This window comes from Arachis ipaensis, chromosome B7 (assembly GCF_059453495.1).
Source record: "Arachis ipaensis isolate K30076 ecotype BB chromosome B7, ASM5945349v1, whole genome shotgun sequence".
In the NCBI taxonomy this organism is placed as follows: domain Eukaryota; kingdom Viridiplantae; phylum Streptophyta; class Magnoliopsida; order Fabales; family Fabaceae; genus Arachis; species Arachis ipaensis.
Window position 1 is genome coordinate 44,760,978 of NC_142442.1, and position 27,094 is coordinate 44,788,071.

General features: G+C 41.0%; 1 pseudogene across 1 annotated transcript; it reads left to right on the forward strand.

Moving 5' to 3' along the window:
• Nucleotides 1–746: 746 nt before the first annotated feature.
• On the forward strand, nucleotides 747–21,419 carry LOC107608073 (DNA repair protein RAD51 homolog 3-like; annotated as a pseudogene). Its single transcript, XR_015892339.1, has 8 exons — nucleotides 747–942; nucleotides 2,105–2,227; nucleotides 2,392–2,425; nucleotides 2,538–2,597; nucleotides 2,685–2,922; nucleotides 3,143–3,274; nucleotides 21,083–21,149; nucleotides 21,244–21,419. The product of XR_015892339.1 is annotated as a DNA repair protein RAD51 homolog 3-like (transcript).
• The last annotated feature ends 5,675 nt before the right edge of the window (nucleotides 21,420–27,094 follow it).

Below are 27,094 nucleotides of genomic sequence, written 5' to 3' on the forward strand. Positions count from 1 at the left end.
TAACCGTCTATTATCAATGTTTCAACATACGTTGCTTACCTTATTAGATTTCTCACCCTCGACGACAAAATGTTTGGGAATGTTTTCATGTGGGTTTGATGAATTGTCATTACCGATAGAAGATGGAACACGACACAACGGTTCAACGAAATTGCACTCTATTTACGAACTTCCACGCGATGAAAGACGTATCAAAGGAAACACACTTGTGGCTCTTTTATCTTGCGTCGTCAACGTCGGGAGGAAGGTACATGCTGGCTGCGGTGCCGCGAGTATGACCCACACGATCAGAACGTGCGGACGTCAGCGTCAGTCGAAACTCTCCGGATGAGAAACGAGACGAAAGGGAGAGAAAGAGGTAACACCATATAGAGAGAGTCTTCATTTTTGTGTTTGTATAACTGACGACAATCCTAATTTGTTTCAAATTTTAAATTAACAACTATTTAAAATTAATTAATTGACTATAATTTGACTTTAATTTTAATTTAATTCCCATTATACACATTGTACACCATATACATTGGCTCCTTATACTTTCTCTTTTATATTTCAAGTTAAACATGGGTATTATGAGAATTAATTTAAAAATTGGCCACTTCTAATCTAATTTGTAAACATAAAAATTAAAATTGTAAAATAAATTAAAATTATTTATTTTTATTTGTTTCAAACTATAACAAAAAATAATTCCATTTTTAAATGAATTCCGATTCTTGTAGTTCCAAACATTCTCTACTAACCAGTCAAGAGTGAAGAAGATGAAAGATAGTTAAGAGAGATATGGAGGTGGGAATGCTTCCAATATCAGCTTCGAAGAGAGGGAAGCTCTTGGCAGCTGGCTACACTTCACTCCATTCCATTTCCCGTGCTTCCGCTTCACAACTTGCCACAGTGCTTTGGACCCATCAATTGGGAATAGTAATACTTCTGACCTCTATGGTATGTGATGATTCTGATTTTCTCATAAATGGCTACTTTTCATTTTCAGAAACTCTTGAGCATTTTTTATCAATTTGGGCCAGGATTTAGTCAGTATAAGTATCAAATTATCTTCAACAAATAAATTTTACTGATTTATTTATGCAAACTTTGATAAATGTGGGTGCAAATTATGTTGACTTATGTTTAAACTTGGTTAAATATTAATATAAACCATGTGCTTTATCTGTAAAAATATTGTAAATATAGGTGGAAACTTTTGCCAGTGAAATACTGGTCCAAATTAATAATATTTGCTGGCCATATAGCATTGCTATTTCATATTTGTTTTTCTCTTTTTTCTAATTTTTAACTTAGCAATTGTTTAGTTTTGGCTTGATATCAAAATTTTGAGTTTTTTTTATGGTATTGTTATATGTAATAGTTGTGTTCGGTTACGAACGTGAAATGAGTACACCATTATTTCATAGTGGTGAAGTAACAAGAAAATTAGGATTGATTTAATCTGACTTCGGTGCATTTTGTGAGGCGGACTAAATCCTTTTGTTGGGGGCATGATGTACCAATCTTTTGTGGGTTTAAAATGGTGGTTTACTCTAAGGAATAGAGTGGATACTGTTAATTTATGTTAAAAAAGTAATCGTCCAAACAGAATGAGGATAGGGAAAGCTCTCTTCAATTGTTTTTGGTGCTGTACTATTGAAAACTGGAACTACCGTGCCATAGAAGTTTCAGGTTATGTGATCAAAGCTTTTGGAAGCTTGTATTATGTTATAGATGCTATGACTGAATCTATACCAAGTAATTAATAGCTAGGTAGTTGACTCTCCTAAACCATTAGTTTAATCTTCGTCAAAAGAAACTGTCCGCGCAATGAGTATGTGAACATTACTGGCTGATGGAGAAGTTGAAACTTGAAAAGCTGTTAGGAGGCTATGCTTATGAGTTATTTGACATTCTATTTCTTTATAAAATATTACGGTTACGAGGTTATGTGAGTATGTGACTTTCCCTTACTATTAGAATGCTTATATTTTGTTTTGTGTGTTACGTGAATTCAATTTGCTTTAGGATTCTACTGTGCATGATTGTCCAAAGAATTTCATATAATCCTTCCTTTTTGTGTTGCTTTTTATTCATTTGGTGTTTTGTGTCATGTAAGGTGGTCAGACTGCGTGGACTATGCTCAATGACGAAAAGTTTAGTACTCGCATTATGACATCTTGTGTGGATCTAGATAACATCCTTGGTGGAGGGATTACCTGCAAAGAAGTTACTGAATTAGGTTAGCGACTGCTTTGGATTCTCCTAATATGATGAAATTGTTTATGATTTCTAATTAAATTGTATGTTCTTTAACTTGTTTATGAGCATGAATGTTACAACCTTTTTCTTATTTCCTTCTTCCTTATCGCGGGTTGCAATATAATTCTGTGTTTATTTAATTAGGTGGAGTTCCTGGCATTGGTAAAACACAAATTGGGTATGCTTTGTCATCCCAATTTTTTGCCTCATATTCTTGTTTTCATTTCATCCTAAATTGTGAATTATTTTGGTTAATTTTAGTAATGAAATTTGGTTGTTTACATTTGCAGGATTCAACTTGCAGTAAATGTTCAGATTCCACTAGAGTATGGTGGTCTAGGTGGGAAGGCATATACATTGGTAAGAGCCTTAATCATATCTATAACTCATGCAACATTTGATTTATTAAGATCATTTATTGGAATTTTTTCACCTGTGTTATACTCAGACATAGAGGGAAGTTTTATGGTTGAACGTGTTTTACAAATTGCGGAAGCATGCATAGAAGACATGTCAGAATATAGCCACCACTTTCACAACAATGTTCAAGATTGCGAAGTCAAAATGCACCCTAATAGTATATTGGAAAATATATTCGATTTTCGCGTTTGCAGCTATACTGAACAAATTGCTTTGGTGAATTACTTAGATAAATTCATCGAAGAGCATAAAAATGTGAGTATATTTTATCCATTAATTGATAACTTTTATAAATGCATTTTGATGACAATTCTCAATTTTTATTTTAGCATTAGTCAGTCACATAGTATTTGCTGGATTCTAGACATGGACCTATAGAAGTAGCTTTTTGTTTTCTTTCCAATTGTTTTCAATTAATATTTGTTGTACATTTTTAAGAGTTCTATCATGATCAGTACTGATTATGCTATTCCAGGTAAAAATCATCATTATTGACAGTGTCACCTTCCATTTCCGCCAAGATTTCGATGACATGGCACTCAGGACTCGGTTATTGAATGAAATGGCTTTGAAGTTGATGAAACTTGCAAGAAAGTTCTGTTTGGCTGTAAGAAACTATTTTTATTCTTTTTGCCATAGGTGTTTTGTTTTGAACTTTATAATATGTGATTACAACCAAATCAAGTTGCTCTTATTACCTTGACTTCTTCATGCCCAATACTTGATGGCTTTCTCTCTGTTATCTTTTACTCTTCTTTACTTCTTTACTGTACAAGATGTCTCTGGTACGGGTTGAAGGATGGATCGAAAACCTGCGGGTCAAGGCAAAAATCGGGTCACGTGACTGGGGCGATGGGGGGAGGTACCTGCAAAGACACTCCGACGCTCAAGTCAGAATGGATCTGAGAGGTGTAAAGTGTGTGGAATTAGTGAATACCTGGAGGGACTTGGGTCCCCTATTTATAGGTGATGACGAGTATCTTATCTTATCTTATTTGGCTAAGATAAGGTAGACGTTTGAATTCGAAAGTTGGTTAGGAGCTCTGGAGGGCTGGTTTCGGGCCTTCTAGGAGAGAGGTGCGGGTCGGGCCCGGGAAGCCGGGTTTGGGTGTAGTCCCGGGTCTAGGATCCGTGGCTCGGATCCGTAACAGTTGCCCCCGCAGCGGGAGAGCGAGCAAGGTCGGTCTGTCGCTGGGAGATATTGTTTTTACCGTGGGCTAGGTCTTTAATTTTTCTCGAGTGGCCGTTTAGTTCTTTCGAGAGGAGGTCGGTGTCTCAGTTTTGTCTCCTGGAAGATTCGTCTGACCGTTTTAGTCTGACGTGACTCTTCCGTATCTGTTGCGCCCGTTGCGTTCTTCGAGGCGTGATTTATTAGTTTTCTTTTTCCAAGGGGGCATTTATTGTGAGGGGACGTTTTTCCTCTATTGCCCTTATGTTTGCTTTGCTTTCCAGGGGTATTTGCGTTATTTTATTTTTTCAAAACTGTTTTGGTTTTCTCTCTTCAGTTCCCTCGTTTGCTTCATTTCTCTATTGCTTTCTTCTCTGAAAGAGCATCTTTTTCTTTCCTTTCACATTCTGTGGCTTTGGTCGAGCTTCTGCCATAGCATTTTCTCTTTGGGGGTTTATTTCCTTGCATCATCAGGTTGGTATTCTTCTGTTTCTTTTTATTTCTTCTGTGATTTATACTTTGTCTTCCTTTGTATTTTGTTTTGTCTCTGCTTAGTGTAGTTTAGAATTGCTTTTCGGTGTATGATGGTATTGCATGGTGGTAGATAGTTCTGTTGGGGTAGTGGGTTTTGTAAGGGGGTGAGCGCCACCGTGTAATTGGTAGCGTATAGTGGTGTCTGTTTGGTTTCCTCCACCGTTTTCTGCCGCGAGGTTTGGCTGACGGTGGTGCTCGTCGCTATTTTAGGTATGGCTCGTCGAAGGACTGAGGGTGTGAGGGCTCCGGTGGCCCAGCGGGGGGTGTCCCCGATCTTTTCTCTTGAGTTACTAGTGATGTATAGGGGACGCCATCGCGGATGACGGAGGCGGACCTCCAGCAGCTCCGTGATCAAGGAGCTGTTTGTGGGGGTGGCGATGCCGAACGCCACTACGAGCTTTCTCTCCCTGGGGTTGACGAGAGGGTTTGCTATACCAATCTTGACTCCCCGACTGTACCGGATTGGATGTGGGTGTACGAGGCGATGTTCACCCGGCTCGGTGTTCGGCTTCCCTTTTCCCCGTTTGTTCAGCAGTTACTGAGCCGGTGTTCCGTGGCGCCGTCCCAGCTACATCCGAATAGCTGGGCGGCAATACGGTCTTTCGAGCTCGTTTGTGAGTTTCTGGAGCTTCCTGCCTCGGTAAACGTTTTCCTTTTCCTCTTCTTGTGTACCCTTTCGACCAAGGAGGGGAAGCACAAGAAGGGGTATATGTCTTTTAGGGCTCAGCCTCATCGTCGGGTCTTCGGGTTGTATGAAGATTCCTTCCACGGTTTTAAGAGTGGGTATTTTAAGGTCCGTCCCGCAAGGGGGCATCATCCTTTCTGGCTGACGTTGGAGGGTGAGCGGCGGTTTCCTACCTATTGGAACTTTAAGGCGGGGCCGTCGGTTTTTACTCGGGTCACGCAAGAGTTCTTGACTTCGGAGGAACGGGATGTCGCTCTTGTTCTATGGCAGTTGTTTGGGGAGCGTCCTCTTAATCCTCGGGATGTGATGGGTGACCCGGTTGCTTGTCGGTCATATGTCAGTGTGTGCCCTTTTTTTTTTGGAGGTTCCGAGTTTTGGTACTTATGCTTTTTATCGTTTGCAGTTGAGATGGCTGGAGGTTTGACAACTCTTGCCCGTTTGAAGGCTCAATTGTCTCAAGGCACTTCTTCTGGCGGCACTCCTTCCACTCCGGGCTCGCGACCTACTGATGGTACGAGAACCCTTTCTGAGGATCTCGTGTTGACTGAGGGTGGCACCGAGGGGTCGGGTCGGGGTGTGGATGCTGATGATGATGTTGTTGTGGTGTCGCTAGAGGGTACGCCTCGGAAACGGAAGAGGTCGGAGGATGTTGAGAGCGAGAATTTGGTGGAGGGGGAGGGCGAGGTTCCGTCAGTGATGGATCACCGTTTTGATGCTCCCACCTTTATTGACGAGTTCCTCATGCTGGGCATGGAAGATTTCTTTCGCGAGTGTGATGTGACTTTCCAGGCTAAGTCCCTTTATCGGTCTCTTCTTCGCTCCGCCGTGATTGTCCGGAAGGCCGAGCCTGTGATGGCTCAGGTGGGCCTTCTAGATAAGAAATTTCGTCAATCTCAGGCCGAGGTGGCGAGGTTGAAAGGGTTACTTGCTGATGCCGAGTCAGCGAGAGAGCGGGCGGTGAAGCTGTCCGAGGAGTCTGGCGCCGAGATCCTTCGCCTTTTTGAGGTTGAGCCTTCTCTTTTGTCTCAACTTGGAGAAGAGCGGAGGAAGGCTTCGGATGCTGAGTCTCGGTTGGCCGTGCTCTTGGCTGATGTTGGTACCTTGAAGGATGAGGTGGCCGGCTTGAAAGCGGAGGCCGTGGTTTTAAAAGAGGAAAAAGCTGTGTTGCTTGCCGATGTGAAGGAAGCTGTTGCTGCCACCGAGGAGACGATGAGGGCTCAAGCGGCGGTGTTGGCTCCGGGTGTGGATGTGTCCGTGATGGGAGCTTTTAAGGCCGTTCGTGATGGCCAGATTGTTGATCTTGAGTAGTTTGGTTGTAACTTTGCTATTTTTAGTTTGTTTTAAACTTTTTAATTTCGGATGTTTGGTTGGCCATCGGCCGTGTAACCGTGGATTCGTAGCTTTTTGGATTTCGGTGAATGACTTTTGTGCCGTTCGGGCCTCTTTTATGTATTCCATTTTTAAGCTGTTCTGTTTTCGTTTATTTGTTCCCTTTGTTTGGGATGAGAGGACTGTCGGGAGGTCAGTGCTTTGTGGATATCCGTATTTCGGGCCCCGGAGGTGATCGGTCCCTCGTTTGTGGCCGTGTATGCATTCCGTATTTGGGACATAAGAAGAATATAGAAAATAGCTTAATGGAATTTTATTGATGGTTGGGCCTCGTTAAAACCCTCCGTCTGTGGCGGGAAAGAGTACCCGAGATTGACACTTAAGCGAATTTTTAAACTTTAAAATCGAAAAGTTGAAAATTGTAAGGGGAAGTTAGGTAAGGAAAAACATAAAATAAGAGAAAAAAGGGGTGACCTAGGGAGGTTGGTTTAAGTGTAGTAGCGCCGTAAGTTGGCGGCGTTCCACGTCCTCGGGACTTCATTGCCGTTATGCCGTTCGAGTTTATATGCTCCCTTTCTGATTACAGCCTTGATTCTGTATGGTCCTTCCCAGTTGGGAGTGAGTTTCCCTTCTCTTGGGGTTGGGGGACCGATGTCGTTTCATCGTAGGACGAGGTCGTCGGTTGCGAATTCTCGTCGGACGACGCCATGGTTGTATCTTAAGCTGATTCTTTGTTTTAGGGCTAGCTCTTTGATATGAGCTATGCTTCTTTCTTCGTCAATGAGGTCGCGTTTTGCTTCCTCATCGTTACCTCCGACCGTTTTTCTGGGGCTTGGGTCTCCGAGCTCTACCGGAATGACCGCCTCCACACCGTATGTTAATCGGAAAGGTGTTTCTCCCGTGGTCGTTTGAGGTGTGGTTCGGTATGACCATAGGACCGATCCGAGTTCGTCGGCCCATAGTCCTTTGGCTTCGTTGAGTCGCTTCTTGAGTCCTTTGACGATTATTTTGTTCGCGGATTCCACTTGTCTGTTTGTTTGGGGGTATTCTACCGAGCTGAAACGGTGAGATACACGTAGCCCTTCTAAAAATTCTCTGAACTTTTTGTCAGCAAATTGGGTTCCGTTGTCCGAGATAACGATCTCGGGGATCCCGAATCGGGTGATGATCTGTCGCCAAAGGAATTTTCGGCATTGGGTTGCCGTTATGGAGGCCAGGGGTTTGGCTTCGATCCATTTGGTATAGTAGTCTATGGCGACGATGAGATACCTGAGTTGACCGGGTGCCGTAGGGAAGGGCCCGACGAGGTCGATCCCCCAAGTGCCGAATGTCCGTTCTGCCGATATGATGCTGAGCTGGTGAGGGGCGGCTTGGTGGATATTGGCGTGCCTTTGACATTTGTCGCAGTTTTTAACTATTTGTATGGAATTCCGGATAATCGTGGGCCAGAAGTAGCCTGCCCTGATGACTTTTTGGGCTAATGTTTTACCTCGGACGTGGTGGCCGCAGCAACCTTCGTGGATTTAGCGGAGTATGTACTCTGTGTCCCCGGGTTCGACGCATTTGAGCAGGGGTTGTGATAAACCCCGATTTCATGGTTTATCTTGTGCTTATTTTGGGGGATTTTATCAACTTTTCTCACATTTATTCAATGAAATAGCATGGTTTTGCAATTCTCCCTTGATTTGTGCTTAAATGTGAAAACATGCTTCTTAGGCCTTAAAATAGCTAAATTTAACTCACTTTAATTCCATTCGATGCCTTGATATGTTTGTTAAGTGATTTCATGTTCATAAGGCAAGTATTGAATGGAAGAAGTGAGGAGAAAAGCATGCAAGTGGGAGAACTCATGAAGAAATGAAGGAACCGTAAAGCTGTCAAGCCTGACCTCTTCGCACTCAAACGACCATAACTTGAGCTACAGAGGTCCAAATGAGGCGGTTCTAGTTGCGTTGTAAAGTTAACATCCGGGGTTTCGAAATGATATAAATTTTTTTATATGTTGCTTTGTGTTAAGGGGCGCGCACGCGCACTTTGCGCGCGCGTGCCGATGCTGTCCGTGGCCCACTTTTATGAAATCGCCCCCAGCGATTTTGCAGCTGATTTTGGGCCCAATCCAACCCATTTCTGATGCTATTGAACCCAAGGATTGAAGGGGGAATGAACCAAGTAGTCATAGTTTAGTTTTTCATCATGTTTTAGGGTAGAATTCTAGAGAGAGAAGCTCTCTCTTCTCTCTAGAATTTAGGGTAGTTTAGGTTTAATTTTCTTGAATCTCACTTTTAATTCTTGTTTTGATTTAGTTTTCTCTTTTAATTTCTTGTTGCTACATCTCTACTCTTCTAGTTTCTCTTGTTCATTTCCTTTATTTTGTTACTTTTATGTTGATGAACCCTTGTTGGATTTCCATTTTCTTTTAATACAATTTAATGTTTGATGTTCTTTTAATTGATGATTTGAATTGTTGATTTACTTTTCTTGCAATTGGTAGTTGATAGATTTTACTATTTCTTGTCATTTATTATGCTTTCCTTTTATACCTTCCAAGTGTTTGATAAAATGCTTGGTTGGTCTTTAGAGTAGATTTTGAGCATTCTTGGCTTGGAAAGAGTAATTAGGCAATCTTGAGTCATGAAAACCCAACTTATGTTGGTAATCTAGAGTTGTTAGCTAATATTGTTTCCATTGACGCTAATCTTTTGCTAATTAAATTAGTGAGTTGATTAGGACTTTTGGAATATTGTTTCCATTGACGCTAATCTTTTGCTAATTAAATTAGTGAGTTGATTAGGACTTTTGGATTGAGATTAGCTAGTCTTATTAGACTTTCTCTCATGGAAGATAATATGATACCTTCTTCCAATGTTGGAGATGACGTAATAAGATAAATTCTTGTTTATTATTGTGGTATGATTGATTAGTCTTGTTTGACTTTCTCCCTATTTGTTGGAGTTGACTAAATAAGATGAATTAATCATTGCATGACTAGGATAGAAAGCCTATGATCTCAACACTTTCCATGAATGTCTCTCTTTATTACTTGCTTTCTTTAGTTACTTGTTTGAATTACTTTTCTTGCCATTTATTTTCTTGCCCAATTATCAACCAAACCTCCCTTTTAGCCCTTCATAGCCAATAATTGAGCACTTCATTGCAATTCCTCGTGAAACGACCTGGAGTCCAAAATACTCCGGTTATTTCTTATTTGGGGTCTGTTAATTGTGACAACTCAAATTTTTGATGTGGAAATTGTTTGATGGTTTGGAGCTATGCTTACAACGAAGTAATTCTTTCTATAAGAAGAAAATCTAGACCATTGAGCAAAACTTGTATCAAAATGGCACCGTTGCCGGGGAGTTGCAATGGTGTTATATTGTTGGCTATTGTGAATATTGTGAATATGTTTGTCTTTTGCTTGTTTGTTAGTTTTTGTTAGTTTTAGAACTTTGTTGCTTATTTTTGTTAGCTTTTGTTTTTATTTGCCACTATGAATTCTCACCCCTTTGGCTATGAGTTTGGCTCAAATTATGTTGTAAGAAATGAGAGCTGCAATGAGGATGTGCATCGAGGATGGAACAATCAAAGATGGGAGGTGCCTCAAGGGATTGATCAACCTTCTTGGCAACAACAACCTCCGGATTCTTATGGGTATAACTCTCATCCTAATGCATATCAATCTAATGGATGTGGTGACCCTTATTGTGATTGTCAACAACCACCACCACGTGCCTATGAACCACCCCCTCAACATGATTTTGAACCACCTTACTCACAAGTCCCCTACCACCAAACACCTCATTATGACCCTAATCCTTATCCACCATACCAACCACCTTATGAACCATATGAACCACACATGGAAACACCACCATTCCAACATAATTACTCTCAAGAACCACCTCAATATGCTCCATCTCCATACCCTTACCAAGATGAACCACCTTCCAATTATGAAACTTTCCTCCCAAATAATAAACCTTCTCTTCCACCATCACCTCCCGATGAAACCCCCACGCATGAATTGAGAGATCTTGAATCTCATATCTTAAGGCGACAAGAGGAGGATGAAAAGAAGTTTAAAGAGCTAGGAGCCAAGATGGCTATCCTAGTGGAAGCAGTTAGCAATATGGCCTCCTCCCAACTAAGCAATCAAGGAACTCCCATTAACAAATGTGGAGAAGAAACCAAGGAGCATAGTGAGGGAGTGAGTTTAGAGCTTCAAGGTGGAGAAGAAGAGTTGAAACAAGGATTGCCACAAGGGGAGGAACATGAGACAATTGAGCCGGAAGGAGTGGTTGAAGACCTAGGAGATGTTGGAAGTCCATGGGAATGTATCATTATAGAGCCCTCTTTCAAGAAGCTTGATATTGATGTTGAGGAGGGTGTACAACCTCCAAAGAATATTATGATTGAAACTTTGAAGAGGTTAATCAAGAGATGGATTCAATCATTGAGGAGTTCCTATCTACAATTGAATCCTCTCCCATTAGGCTTGAAATTGAGATCAAAGAAGAAGATGCACAACCTCTCATGCATTTGGTGAGCAATGAAAAAGAAATTGAAGTGGAAGCAAGCCACCAAGAGGAAGAGGTTGAAGTTGAGGAAAGTTGTAAAGAGGTGGAGATAGTCAAAGAAGAGCACAAGGGAATGAAACTTACAAGACCATTGGAGATGTCTCTTCCTAAGTCACCATCCAACATAACATTCAAGTGGGTAAAATCCTTATCTCTAATCTTTACTTTCTTACTTGAATATGGTTTGATTGAAAATGATGGTCAACTTAGAGCTCTTTGTGGAGTTAAGAGTAAGAGAGAGTTGTGTAGTGGTTAGAAACACCATTCTAAGTTCATGATGGTTGCATGCTCAAAGTTGAATGGCAATGGTTGGTGTAAAACCAAATGGCATGGGTCTAGGAGGTTGTTTGGAAGCTTCTTTGAGAATTCTAAGGTCATGCCACCCAATTGGAACCATGATGATCAATTTGAAGATGGGTGTGAAAACAAGATATGGGATCCCGGATCACAACATGAAGACCAATTTTGGGAGCTCATATCTTAGGAAGAACTTCCCCAAAGCTTGGTGAAGATAGTTGGAAATTCTGACAACCAGTTGAGGAGCAAGCATTCCTGGAAGTTCAAGGATGAGTATAAGCACAAGCCACCTTAAGAGGAGCTCCCCATAAGTCCAACTTAAGGACAATAAACAAAAGTGCTAGGTGGGAGACACCCCACCATGGTAAACTCTTTTCATTTTTCTCTTTTGTAAATATTGGTAGAATAGGTTTGATTTCATGTTTTATTTTGTTTGTTGAGTTTATTTGGTAGTATAAGATGTTAAATAAGGTTTTAGGGTGTTTGGGTAGCTGTTTGGAGGTTTAGAATGCTTGGTTTGGTGCAAGAACTTGGAAAAATTTTGAAAAACAGAGCACCAACCCGCGCGTGCGCGCACCTGGCGCGTACGCGCGCCTCAAGCATTTTCGATCATCCACGCGGACGCGCCATATGCGCGGACGCGTGGATGCAAAAACCTCACCCCTCCATACATTGACCCGAGAGTTGTGCCTACACTGTGCCAGCACGATGCCTGGAGCACAAACCACCCGCGCATGCGCGCACCTGGCGCGTACGCGCCGTTGATGTTAGTCACGCAATGCGCGCGGACGCACGCTGTGCGCGTGCGCACCGATAGCGCTACCTGCCCTCTCAGCCAAAAAAAACCAGAGAGTTATGCCAAGTTTGTGCCTATTCTACGCCTGCAACCCACGCGTGCGCGCACCTGGCACGTACGCGTCCTTTAGCCAAACTGCGCATCGACACGGAAGCGTGCATGACGCGTCCGCGCAGGTCAAAAAAAAAATTTTCTTTTCTTCCATTTTCTTTTATTGCATTTGCTTATTTTCATTTATTGCATTTTAATTTTGTTTTTATAGCTTGTTCATATTTTCTTTTCTAAGTTCTTGTTTTAATAATGGTGTTGGATTCTTATATTCAATTGTTGAGGATTTCTTGGTTAATCTCGGTGCTTTGTGACTTGTTTGACATTAATTGTAATATTTGCTCTACACACAAGATTAGTGCTTTAGTCCTTCCTAACTCATGATTCCTTGTTTTTATACCTCATCATCATTGAGTTAGGATGGGACCAAATGCTCTCATGCTTATCACTAACCTTGTTTGTGTTAATTGTTGTTTGAACTTGATGCTCGACATGCTCTTCATGTTATTCACTTATGCTTTGACTTTCCTCTTGCATCAAGTATTAGTTAATATGCCTTTGCTTGAATTGTTTTCTCACTTACATGCGTAGCTAACATGTAGTGAGAACCTTACTCTTATTTGGCATGCGCCCCGCCTATGTTCTAATTGCTTTCATATCTTTGTTGTAGGCTTACTTGTCTTTCTTTTTCTCTCCTTTTAGGTTGGCCACCAAGAAGGAAAGGAATAAGGAAGCTTCTAAATGAGGCAACAAACAAGTTCACCCGCACAACCTTTTGAAGAAGCTCATCAATTCTAGCAACCCGTCCACCTTGCTATTCTTTGCATGCACCAAGGACGGTGCAAATTTCTAAGTGTGGGGAGGTCGTCCGACCGACCTCCATGGGTAACAACTTCCTTTTTCAACACCAAATTCTTAATTTTTGTCTTTGTTAGTTAGTTATTGCATTGCATGATAGGTTGCATGCTAGTTAGAATTTGTACATATTTTACCACTTCTTTTTATGTTAGGACTACTTGGTTAGGGTGATGATTTCTTTTCCAAGAAAATGGTTTTTAGGGCACCCTACCAATTTGAAAAAAAAAAATTTGTGACAAACTTGCTTGAAGAATGTATTTTGGAACATGGTTTTTGAGCTAAGAACACAAGCATGTGAGTTTTGAGCCTAATTGTGTGGTTACATTTTATAACCACTTATTTTCATTCTTGTGTGCATTATTCTCTTTCTATGATTGTAATCTTTGATTTGTTTGATTCTTTATGTCCATTATTCCATGTATACATGCATTTATATGATTGAGGCCATCATTTTATTTAGCTCAATTACCCAAATAGCCTACCTTTCATCAACCATTGTTAGCCAACTTTGAGCCTATTTAATTCTTTTTGTTTTTAATTGTAGCACATCACTACCCCTAAGTGAAAAACAATAAATATCCCTTAATTTGGATCTTTGATTAACTTAGGCTAGTGAGGGTGTGTATCATTTGGGTATGGGAAACTAGGGACATTGGTTGAGAGAAAAGTGTGTTTTTGTATTTTTGTTGAAGATTTTTGGGAATTGGGTACATGCTTATGCATTAAATATGTAAAACCATATGCATTGATGTGTTTGTATATAATTTTCAAAAAAAATGTAGAAAAAAATATATATATATATATATATAAAAAGAAATATAGAAAAAAGAAAAAAGAAAAATATATAGAAAAAGAAATAAAAAGGGGACAAAAATGCCCCAAGCTAAAGTTCAATAAAAATCAATGCATATGGAATGTGAATTAAAAAGAATGCATGAGTATGTGGAAAAAGTGGGAATCATGGGTAGCTAGGTATTGTATTAGAATTGTATAGGTTGTTATATGTGTTTGGTGAGAGCTTAGGTTAATCAAAGATTCAAATTTCAAGCTCACTTGACCATATGCATCCTACCTTGACCCTAGCCCCATTACAACCTATGAATAAGTCCTCATGATGAATGTATGCATGCATTGTATAATTGTTGATTGTTAGATGAAAAATAAATCATAGAAAGCATGATTAGAAGAGAATTGAGTGGATCAACCCTATACACTAGAGCGACTAGAGCGGATACACGTCCGGTGAGGGTTCGATGCTCAATTCCTTGTTCCTGGCTTTCATGAGTGTTCTTCTTGCAAGTCTATTTGAACTTCATTTTGATATTTGAATTGGTAGAGTTTGTGAGTCATCATATGACCTTTGTCCTACTTGCTTATATATGTTCTTGGAGATTGATTTACTTTTAACCAAGTAAGTAGAATCATTTTGCATTTAGCTGCATGCATGTAGATAGGTTTATATAGTTTATTTGCATTGAATAAATGTTCATACCCTTTTCTTGTCCTTCTTTATTCTTAGCATGAGGACATGCTTGGTTCAAGTGTGGGGAGATTTGATAAACCCCAATTTCATGGTTTATCTTGTGCTTATTTTGGGGGATTTTATCAACTTTTCTCACATTTATTCAATGAAATAGCATGGTTTTGCAATTCTCCCTTGATTTGTGCTTAAATGTGAAAACATGCTTTTTAGGCCTTAAAATAGATAAATTTAACTCACTTTAATTCCATTCGATGCCTTGATATGTTTGTTAAGTGATTTCATGTTCATAAGGCAAGTATTGAATGGAAGAAGTGAGGAGAAAAGCATGCAAGTGGGAGAACTCATGAAGAAATGAAGGAACCATAAAGTTGTCAAGCCTGACATCTTCGCACTCAAACAACCATAACTTGAGCTACAGAGGTCCAAATGAGGCGGTTCCAATTGCGTTGGAAAGCTAACATCTGGGGCTTCGAAATGATAAATTTTTCCATATCTTGCTTCGCGTTAAGGAGCGCGCACGCGCACTTTGCGCGCGCGCGCCGATGCTGTCTGTGGCCCACTTTTATGAAATCGCCCCCAGCGATTTTGCAGCTCATTTTGGGCCCAATCCAACCCATTTCTGATGCTATTGAACCCAAGGATTGAAGGGGGAATGAACTAAGTAGTCATAGTTTAGTTTTCCATCATGTTTTAGGATAAAATTCTAGAGAGAGAAGCTCTCTCTTCTCTCTAGAATTTAGGGTAGTTTAGGTTTAATTTTCTTGAATCTCACTTTTAATTCTTGTTTTGATTTAGTTTTCTCTTTTAATTTCTTGTTGCTACATCTCTACTCTTCTAGTTTCTCTTGTTCATTTCCTTTATTTTGTTATTTTTATGTTGATGAACCCTTGTTGGATTTCCATTTTCTTTTAATACAATTTAATGTTTGATGTTCTTTTAATTGATGATTCGAATTGTTGATTTACTTTTCTTGCAATTGGTAGTTGATAGATTTTACTATTTCTTATCATTTATTATGCTTTCCTTTTATGCCTTCCAAGTGTTTGATAAAATTCTTGGTTGGTCTTTAGAGTAGATTTTGAGCATTCTTGGCTTGGAAAGAGTAATTAGGCAATCTTGAGTCATGAAAATCCAACTTATGTTGGTGATCTAGAGTTGTTAGCTAATATTGTTTCCATTGACGCTAATCTTTTGCTAATTAAATTAGTGAGTTGATTAGGACTTTTGGATTGAGATTAGCTAGTCTTATTAGACTTTCTCTCATGGAAGATAATATGATACCTTCTTCCAATGTTGGAGATGACGTAATAAGATAAATGCTTGTTTATTATTATGGTATGATTGATTAGTCTTGTTTGACTTTCTCCATATTTGTTGGAGTTGACTAAATAAGATGAATTAATCATTGCATGACTAGGATAGAAAGCCTATGATCTCAACACTTTCCATGAATGTCTCTCTTTATTACTTGCTTTCTTTAGTTACTTGTTTGAATTACTTTTCTTGCCATTTATTTTCTTGCCCAATTATCAACCAAACCCCCGCTTTTACCCCTTCATAGCCAATAATTGAGCACTTCATTGCAATTCCTCGTGAGACGACCCGGAGTTTAAAATACTCCGGTTATTTCTTATTTGGGGTCTGTTAATTGTGACAACTCATATTTTTGATGTGGGAATTGTTTGATGGTTTGGAGCTATGCTTACAACGAAGTAATTCTTTCTATAAGAAGAAAATCTAGACCATCGAGCAAAACTTGTTCATCAGGTTGCGAGAATCCACGTTTGTATAGTTGTCCTGCGACAACGGTATAGTTGGCAGCTTTCCTTTTTATTCGTTTTCCCTCTTTGGGGTCCGGCGGTAGCGTTCCGTTGAGGAGGTACTGTAGGATAGGGTAGGTCCAAGATCCCTGGTTCGAGAATGTCAGATGAGCGTTGGTTGTCGTTGACACGGAGGGCGACTTAACGACTTCCTGAATTAGCGATTTGTTACCGTGTCCTGGTTTGGTACTGGCTAGTTTGGAAAGTAGGTCTGCCCTGGCGTTTCGTTCCCTAGGAACGTGTTGTATGGTAACGTGCTCGAATCCTTCTTTCAGTTTGTTTACCTTGGTGAGGTATTGTTGGAGTAGGGGATCTCGTGTCTGGTAGTCTCCGTTAATTTGGGAACTGACTACCTGTGAATCGATATTTACTTCTAGGACCTTTGCTGCGACTTTCCGGGCTAGGGCTAGGCCTGCCAAGAGGGCCTCATATTCTGCTTGGTTGTTCGATACTAGAAATTCGTATTGTACTGATTGTTCGATTATGACTCCGTTCTGACTTTCGAGAATGACTCCGGCACCTCCGGAGGTGACGTTCGATGAGCCGTCAACATGTAGTTTCCATGATTCGGGGGTGGAGTTTCCTGGGGTCATCTTAGTGATAAAGTCGGCCATGGCCTGTGCTTTGATCACGTTTCGGGGTTCGAACTTGATTTGGAATTGAGATAGTTCAATGGACCATGCTAGCATTCTTCCCGCTAGGTCGGGTTTTTGTAATACTTGTTTGACCGCCTGGTCGGTTCGGATCGTCACGGGGTGGGCCTGGAAGTATTGTCGCAGGCGCCGGGAAGCCGTGAGGAGTGCGAAACCTAATTTTTCTAGATGTGAGTAGCAATTTTCCGCTTCTTGCAAGACTTTGCTTATGAAGTAGATAGGTTCTTGTTCCTTTCTCTTGTTTTCGCAGATGAGCGCCGCTGCGAGCGCTTCTTCTGTTATGGAGAGGTATAGGTACAGGGTTTCTCCTGTTTGGGGTTTGGCGAGAACCGGTGGTTCTGCTAAGACTCTTTTGAAGTGTTGGAATGCTTCTTCGCATTTTGCTTCCCAGTTGAAAGGGGCTCCTTTCTTCATTAACTTAAAGAAGGGTATTGCTTTTTGTGCCGATGCTCCGAGGAAGCGGAATAACGCCGTGAGCCGTCCGGTGAGCTTTTGGATGTCGTTAAGGTTTTTAGGGTTTGTCATTTCAAGGATGGCACGACATTTTTCCGGGTTGGCTTCGACTCCGCGTTGCGTGATCATAAAGCCGAGGAACTTTCCTGCCTCCATTCCGAAGGTACATTTTGTTGGATTGAGTCGCATCTGGTGTTTCCGTAGGGTGTTCTTTATGAGGTTAAGGTCACTGACGAGTTGTTTGCCTGACTCGGTCTTGGCGAGCATGTCATCTATGTAGACTTCTAGTTTGCTTCCGGACAGATTCTGGAATATCTTGTTGACAAGTCTTTGGTAAGTGGCTCCGGCGTTTTTTAGGCCGAAGGGCATTACCGTGTAACAATATGTCCCTTCTGGGGTGATAAATGCTGTTTTTTCTTCGTCAGGTCGGTGCATCGGAATCTGGTTGTAGCCGAAGTATGCGTCCATGAAGTTGAGGTATCGATGGCCGGATGCGGCATCTACTAATCCGTCGATGTTTGGTAGGGGAAAGGTGTCTTTTGGACAAGCTTTATTGAGGTCCGTGTAGTCGACGCACATTCGCCATTTCCCGTTATATTTTTTCACCAGTACGACGTTGGCTAGCCAGGTCGTGTAGGGGAGTTCTCTTATGAAGTTGGCTTCGAGTAAGGCTTTGACTTGCTTCTTGACTTCGACGGCTCGGTCTGGTGACATTTTTCGTCTTCTTTGTGCTACGGGTTTAGCTTTGGGGTCCACGGCTAACCGGTGGGACATTAGGTCGGGGTTTATTCCCGGCATGTCGGCTGGTGTGAATGCGAATAGGTCTCTATTTTGCTTCAGGAGTTGGGAAAGATCCTCTTTAAGATCGTATGGGAAGTTCCTGTTGATGAAGTTGTATTCCTCTTTGGTTGGCCCTATTTGCAGTTTTTCAATGTCGCCTTCTGGCTCTGGCCTGGGTTGGCCGTCTTGTCGGGCGTCCAAGTCGGCTAGGAATATTCCGGCCGCATCTCGGGATTTCTTCCGTAGGGCTAGGCTGGTGTTGTCGCATTCTTCTGCGACTTCTCTGTCTCCGTGGATAGTGCCGATCGCGCCGTCGTCAGTTGTGAACTTCATGAGGAGGTATTTGGTGAAGATGACAGCGGAGAAGTCATTGATTATTTTCCTTCCGAGAATGACGTTGTAGGCTGTGGAGTCTTTGAGGACCACGAATTCGGCTAGGATTGTCTTCCTTTGGTTACCTGTCCCTATGGTGATGGGGAGGGTGATCGAGCCGTCTGGTTTAAGGAAGTTATCTCCGAGTCCCGTGACACCATTGCGGTGTGTTTAGAGGTTGTCGTTGTGGAGTCCAAGCTTGTCGAAGGCTCCTCGAAAAAGGATGTTTGAGTCTGCTCCGGTGTCTACCAGTATCCTTTGTACTAGTCCTGTTCCGATCCTTGCTGAGATGACGAAAGGGGCGTCTTCAGCTGAGGTGCCGTGCTGGCAATCCTCGGGTAGGATGGTTATCGTATTGTCAGCCAAGGTGGTAGGGGCTTGGTTTCTGACAGCCATGACCTTGAGATCTTTTCTCAATGTTGATTTTGACTTGCCCGTTATGTCTTTGCCAGTGATGACGTTTACTATGATGGTTGGGTCTTCTTCTGGGTTTTTCCTAGGGGGTTGTTTTTGCGCTATTGGGCTGCGCCCTTCTCTTTCTGGCATCCTGTCTCTTTCTGCACGTTTTGGTTCTCTGATGATTTTGGCGAACTCTGGGAGCTTGCCGTCTCTTATGGCTTGTTCGAGGGCGTCTTTAAGGTCGAAACAATCTTGTGTTCTGTGCCCGTAACCTCGGTGGTAGTCGCAGTAAAGGGTTTTGTTGTCGCCTGTTCTTTCTTTGAGTTGTCGGGCTTTTGGGATGATGCCTCGATCCGCGATCTGGTGGTATATCTCGGTAATTGGTGCTGTCAGGGCCGTGTAATTAGAGAATTTTCCGATTCTTGGTGGTCGGTTTGTGTTTGTCGGTTTGGGGTGGTCCCTTTGATTTTCTTTAGGTGGTGGGTTATGTCGGGGCGCCGAGTTGCCGTGTTGGGCGTTGCCGTGTTGCCGTTTATTGGCGGCAACGACTTGGCTGACTTCCTCGTCATTGATGTAATCTTTAGCGACATTTTGGATCTCGTGCATGGTCCATACTGGTTTGGTGGTGAGGTGTTTGCGAAAGTCTTCGTTCATGAGCCTGTTGGTTAGGCAAAGGCTTGCGACGGAATCTGTGAGTCCATCGACCGTTAAGCATTCGTTGTTGAAGCGGTCGAGGTATTTCCTTGTGGATTCTTCTTGTTTTTGCGTGACCCCTAGTAGGCTGATGGGGTGTTTGGCTTTAGTGATTCTGGTCATGAACTGGGCCATGAACTTTCGCGTTATGTCGTGGAAACTGGCTATGGATCCGTTTGGGAGGGCGTTGAACCATTTGATTTCCGGTCCAGCTAGGGTTACTGGGAAGGCCCTGCATCAGACCGCGTCGGCTGCTCCTTCTAAGTTCATCCTGGCCTCGAAGGCCGTTAGGTGTTCCTGGGGATCTTTGGTTCCGTCGTACTTTATGTCGGTGGGTTTGTCGAAACCTTTAGGGAGTTTTGCTCTTAAAATCCTTTCTGTTAAAGGTGTGGCTCCCATTATTGTGTGGTCGTTTCTTGTGCGCTTGGTATCTCGATGTCGCCGATCTTTGTCCGAGTCGTGCTGACGACTCAGATCACGGGAAGTGCTACGGTTGTGCCTTTTGCTGTGTCGCCGTTTTGGCGATTTCTCTCGTCCGTGGTTGCAGGAGGTGCTGCGACCGTTTCTTCTGTCGTGTCGCCGAGTTGGCGACCTGCAGTGGCGAGATTTTGATCGGGAAGTTGCATGGCTTCCGTGTTCGTTGTTGTGTCTTTCCTTGGTGGCCAATTTGCCTTCGAGTTCTTGGACCCGGAGGCAGAGGTCTTGAATGATTTATGCCGCTTTGTCCCCTATTTTCTCAGGGTGTCGCGGTTCCGTGATATGATCGTTCATGTGGTGGATAGTGCTTGCTATCCTGCCTTGGTCTATGACCTCCTGGTGTTCTAGGGTTGGATGGAGCGGTCGAGAGTCATCCCGGCCTGAGGAGGTTTCTTCCAATATGTCCCCCATTCCGGCTTTGGACGGCGCAGTTCCCCACAAACGGCGCCAATGTACAAGATGTCTCTGGTACGGGTTGAAGGATAGATCGGGAACCTGCGGGTCAAGGCGAAAACCGGGTCACGTGACTGGGGCGATGGGGGGAGGTACCTGCAAAGACACTCCGACGCTCAAGTAAGAATGGATCTGAGAGGTGTAAAGTGTGTGGAATTAGTTAATACCTGGAGGGACTTGGGTCCCCTATTTATAGGTGATGACGAGTATCTTATCTTATCTTATTTGGCTAAGATAAGGTAGACGTTTGAATTCGAAAGTTGGTTAGGAGCTCTGGAGGGCCGGTTTCGGGCCTTCTAGGAGAGAGGTGCGGGTCGGGCCCGGGAAGCCGGGTTTGGGTGTAGTCCCGGGTCCAGGATCCGTGGCTCGGATCCGTAACATTTACCACCTTAGATTTTTTCCATTCGATCAAATTTATTCTTTTATATTGTGGATATAAATATTTCTTATGCTTACTGATGTAATCATATATAAATAGATGTCTGTATATTTTTTTTCCATTAACAGTGAACAAAAACTAAATCTTGATTTTGTGTTTGGTAGGTTGTTCTTTTGAATCAAGTGACAACCAAGTACATTGAAGGTTCATATCAATTGACCCTTGCACTAGGTAAGTGTTTTATTTTTTACTTTTATTGAATTCATCCCTTGATCAGATGCATTTTTGTTGAAAGCTTTGTTTGTTGTTTATAACGATTGAACAGGCGATAGCTAGTCGCATTCATGCACGAATTGGATCATCTTATTTTGGAATGGCGATGAACGCCATGCATATATTGACAAATTTCCCTCTCTAAAATCAGCATTTGCAACGTTTTTCGTGACCACTAGAGGGATCCGTAACTCTAATTCAAGCTGCAAACGAATCAAGATGGTGTGAGATTCTTTTTGGCTGGGAATACACTCTAAAACTCATTTTCTTGACTAGCCTAATTTTCTTTTATTTTGAGTGAATGAGATACAAAAGAGAACGAAAAGAAAAGGCAAATCTAAAGACAAAAAAACTAATATAACTAAGTTCCTGGTGCGTTATTTCTAACCACAGACTAACGGGCAAGTGCACCGGGTCGTACCAAGTAATACCTTACGTAAGTAAGGGGTCGATCCCACAAGAATTGATGGATTAAGCAACAATAGTATTTGATAGGATTAGTTAGACAAACAGAAAATAGTATTTGGAAGTTCAAAAGCATAAAAAATAAAGAAGATTTTGAAGACAGGCAGGTGAATAGGTGAGGAATAAAATATGAAGAAACAGTTAAGGTTTCAGAGTTATCTATTTTCCGGATTGACTTTTCTTATTATTTTATTTCAATCATGTAAGATCTAATTTATGGCAACTATATGTGACTAGACCTTAATTCCTTAGACCGTTCTAGTCTCCTCTAAAATTCATTAACAGCCAATTCCGTGGTCAATTAATTCCAATTAGGGGGTGAAGTTCAATTCTAGTTATATGCCACAGAAATCCTAATTACCCAAATATAAAAGGATTATATGTCACGTATCCTATTAAATCTAGATAAATTAGAAATTTAGGAGAATATATTTTCAAGCTGTTGTTCAAGTAAAGAGCTTTTCCAAGTTATACAAGAACGCATTTAGAAAGAGGGTCATACTTCCGTTCCACCCAAATTCATAAAATAAAGAACAAAAACAATTCTTAAATATAAATCAAAACATGAATTAAAATAGAAAAATAATAGTATCAATCCATACAATAGACAGAGCTCCTAACCTTAACAGTGGAGGTTTAGTTGCTCATGGTTTAGAGAAAATACGAATTGTAAATTGGGTTGGAATGGGATCCTGACATCTCTAAAGGAAGGAAAGTTTCTCCCTTTTATAACTAATCCTAATAAATTTAAAATCTAATTTTCAAAATTAAAATAATATCTTTTCCTAGAATTCAAATTTGAATTAATTTAAATAATCAAGTCTTCAATGGATGGATGGAGACCACTTGTTTTGTCCATTCTGCAGCTTCTAATCTGTGTTTTCTGGGCTGGAAACTGAGTTAAAACAGCCCAGAAATCGCCCCTAGCGTTTTTCTGCGTTTCCTGCACGTGGCGCATGTCACGCGTACACGTCAGTCATGCGTACGCGTCGATGGTCTTTTCTGCGAGTCACGCGGACGCGTCGGTCACGCGCTCGCATCGTTGAGCAAATCTTCAATTCACGCGTATGCGTCAGTCACGCGTATGCGTCGCTCCTCGCTGCCATCTCCTTTGATTCTTGTGCTGCAGAAACTCCATCAAATTCCGCCGAATGCTACCTAAAATAAATAGTATTGCACAAAACTCAAAATAGCATCCATAGTGGCTAAAATATAATTAATTCTTAATTAAACTCAACAAATTACATGCAAATTCACTAGGAAAAGATAGGAAAGATGCTCACGCATCAGTTCCTAACAACCACAATACAACATAATAGTGGCATGAACCGGACTATTTACACTTAGCCACTCCCGGAAATCTAATTCTGATTGAGCTCCTTCTTTAGCTATCAATTGGCAATTTTATTAGCCTCCCTTTTGGATCAAACCAAAATTAGAAATCTATTCTGGGTTTATCTGAAATGTTGATTTGGACCTGAATGAGAGGTCCAGATCTCTTCGAGTGGCAGCGTCTGACTTGTGATGTCAAGATGCTATCTGTCCGAGTTCCTCGTGAAAAGGGGGCTACCTGCAAAAGACTCTGATACTTAAGTTAGCAAGGGGTTTAAGCAGATTTTAAGTAGATTGGAGAGTGAATATACGTGAGGGGTGTCAATATATTTATAATAGAGTAGATAACCACTTTTGTTGGAGTAGTTTCATCTTTTTTTATGGATAACCATTCCCTTTATTTTGGGAGTTTGTTAGGATCTATATTTCAGGAAAGAGAGTGATAGTTGGAGAGATTCAGGGAGGCAGTTACTTACTTAGATAAGCATAAGTTGCCCCTTTTTGACGTGTCCGACCTCTTTAAGGAGGTTGGGTATACGGTAAAAGCCACCATTTTCTTTTTTATTGGGCTTGACTTTTGTTTTGGGTCAGAGTATGAACAGTGCCTCTGTTTGAGTCCTGATATTTTCATAGGTCGGATTCGAGCATTTTGTGACTTCTACTCCGACAGAGTTTGCTTGACTTTAAGTCTTAGCAACTTTGTTAGGTTATTAGTTTCCTTTTCTAGTTTTAACTTCGAGTAGTCGGTCTTTATTAAGTTACTTTTACAACTCGTTTTTTATCCGTCCTTCTTGAGGTCACTTTGTACGAGTTGTTTATATAGCTTCTTACATTAACTTGTACCTCGTCGTTTCATCTTGTCAACCATTGAGGTCGGACAATGATTTTCGCAGTTTGTCAAGCTTAAAATAATGTGTTCTGAATAGGAAGCTTTTAAAGAAAGAAATAGGAATTTTTGTTAATAACCAAAAATTTCCTTTACATAGAACTAGGGGCTTGAGTACCGCTAGCCCTTGTGTTAGAACCTCGTTAAAAAACCTTTGGTCAGAAAAAAGAATGCTCTAAGACACAAGACTTGTTACTTAGCTATAATATTTTCTTAGGTTACATGCGTTCCAAGACCTTGGGAGCTCCTGCCTTTGGAGGTCGGACATTTTGTAGTAACCTTTGCCTAGTATCTCAACTATTTTGTAAGGTTCCTTCCAATTAGCAACCAGCTTTTCTTCTCCTGATTTCTATACTCCGATGTCATTTTGGATCAGGATGAGGTCGTTAGTGGTGAAGCTCCTCTTGATCACCTTTTGGTTGTATCTTAGAGCCATCCTTTGATTTAGAACTTCCTCCTTAATCCGATCTCTTTCTCAGACTTCAGGGAGAAGGTCGAGCTTTCCTTTCTAGATGTCATCCATCTTTATTGGTGATGCAATTTGTTAACAACCAAGAAAAGATGTGCCCTGAGGATCTTCTGATTGGGTTGCATTTAAATTGGCTGATGCTGCATTTTCTAACATAAGTTGGGAAGAAAAGTTTCATTGTTTTTACCAACGTTTTCTATTCCTCCTTCAATTACTGGCCAATATGGGATATTTTATTTATTTGGAACATACAACTGCTCCATTACCATGGGTGGATATCGTGATTCTTTCCAAGGTTGTAAGTCGGCACAACAATGACAAATTCCGAGTTTGAGAAGAAGCCAAGTACTATATTGTTGTCCATCCTACAAGAAAATCGGGATAGGCAAGGAATTCACGTTCCCTTTTTCTTTTTTTCTTTATTTGACGATGGTGAAGAATTTGCAATTTCCAATCCACCATGGTTGGTGTCTACGAGTGCATTATCCTCGTTTTTGCCGCTTGGTATATTTAATCCAAATTAACTGTAGAAATAGAATCATCATCCCTATTTGATATCATTTGTCCATTAAGAGAAGATTTTTCAGAGTTTCTGGTATCCATAGAAACTGTATTCCAACTTCTTTTTAATATGCTTGCATGCTATCTATGTCGAGTGGTTGTTTGACCATCTTTTTTATCATCCGCCATTATCAAGGGTTGTGGGTGCCAATGTTTCTGAGATTACCTACAATGTTGATTTGGAACTGAATGTGAGGTCCAGATTCCTTCAAGTGGCAACGTCCGACTTGTGATGCCGACATGAAAATTTCGTGGAATAATATTATATGACGACCCATGGAATAATATTACTAAATAAACACTAAGTTAATGCAATACCAAAAATAACACTACATTAATGTATAAATATCAACTTAGTTCTACATTTCTACTATTCCTATTACTAAATTAAGTCAAACGTATAAATATCAAATTTATTTTATTTTATATATATAATGTTGTGTTTGTGACTTTCTGTTGTTTCCTTAAATAATTTATGGGTGGAAAGCATATACGAGTGTGTGTGTGTGTGAGAACCCGGTCGTCATAAAAATTTAGGTGTACTTTTACTGGTACCATCAGCTAAAATGGGAACTCAAAATTTTTCACATTTTCACTGGCACAATCATAAAAACATTTTAAATTTTGTTTTTAGAGTAAATAATTCTTTCTAATCTTCATCAAATATTTAAAAACCGACAAAACTAACAATAAAAAATTAAAACTAATTTTATACCTATTAAAATAAATTTTATTCGATAAAATTATTCAATTGATAAATTTATAGTTGACTCAGTTAATTTTTGCTTTAAAATTATCAAATTATCCTTTTATACAACAACAACAACAAAGTCTTGTCCCACTAAGTGGGGTCGGCTACATGAATCAAACGACGCCATTGTGCTCTATCATGTATCATGTCTACAGAGAGACCGTTTATATGTATATCTCATTTGACCACCTCACAGATGGTCTTCTTAGGTCTTCCTCTGCCTTTCGCCCTTTGTCTATCTTCCATCTCATCGGTCCTGACTGGATGTTCTATCGGTCTTCTTCTCACATGTCCAAACCACCTGAGACGCGATTCAACCATCTTTTCCACAATGGGTGCTACTCCAACTCTCTCCCTTATATCTTCATTCCTTTTTTTATCTAATCGCGTATGACCACTCATCCATCTCATCATCTTCATCTCTGCCACACTCAGCTTATGTTCGTGCTCCCCTTTAGCCGCCCAACACTTCGTACCATAAAGCATAGCCGGTCTTATAGCGGTGCGATAGAATTTACCTTTAAGTTTTAAAGGCACTTTTTTGTCGCATATAAAACTAGATGCACTCCGCCATTTTGACCAACCTGCTTGGATCCTATGATTTACATCCTGTTCAATCTCTCCGTTATCCTGTATGATGCACCCAAGATACTTAAAACTTTTAACTTTTCGTAGGATGTTCTCTCCAATCTTCACCTCTATATTAGGGTTTTCCCTTCTCGGACTGAACTTGCATTCCATATATTCCGTCTTGCTACGGCTTATGTGCAGACCATACACTTCTAGAGCTTCTCTCCATAACTCCAACTTCTTATTTAGGTCTTCCCTTGACTCTCCCATAAGGACGATATCATCGGCAAAAAGCATGTACCATGGCACAGGCTCTTGGATGTGCTCTGTGAGTACTTCCAAGACTAATGTGAAAAGGTATGGACTTAAGGATGATCCCTGGTGTAATCCTATACCAATAGGAAATTCCTCTGTCACACCACATTGAGTCTTCACACTAGTTGTGACCCCATCATACATGTCTTTAATTGCCCGAATATATGCGATCCTTACTCTCTACTTTTCTAAAACCTTCCATAAGTCCTCCCTTGGAACCCTATCATACGCTTTTTCCAAATCAATAAACACCATATGTAGATCCCTTTTATTACTACGATACCTCTCTATCATCCTTCTTAATAGGTATATCGCTTCAGTGGTAGATCTACCTGGCATAAATCCAAATTGATTTTCTGTTACTTGTATCTCTTTTCTCAACCTCCGTTCCATCACCCTTTCCCATAACTTCATAGTATGACTCATAAGCTTGATTCCTCTATAGTTTCCACAACTTTATATATCCCCCTTATTCTTGTAGATAGGTACCAAGGTACTCTTTCTCCACTTATCAGGCATCTTCTTTGACCTTAAAATCTCATTAAAAAGCTTGG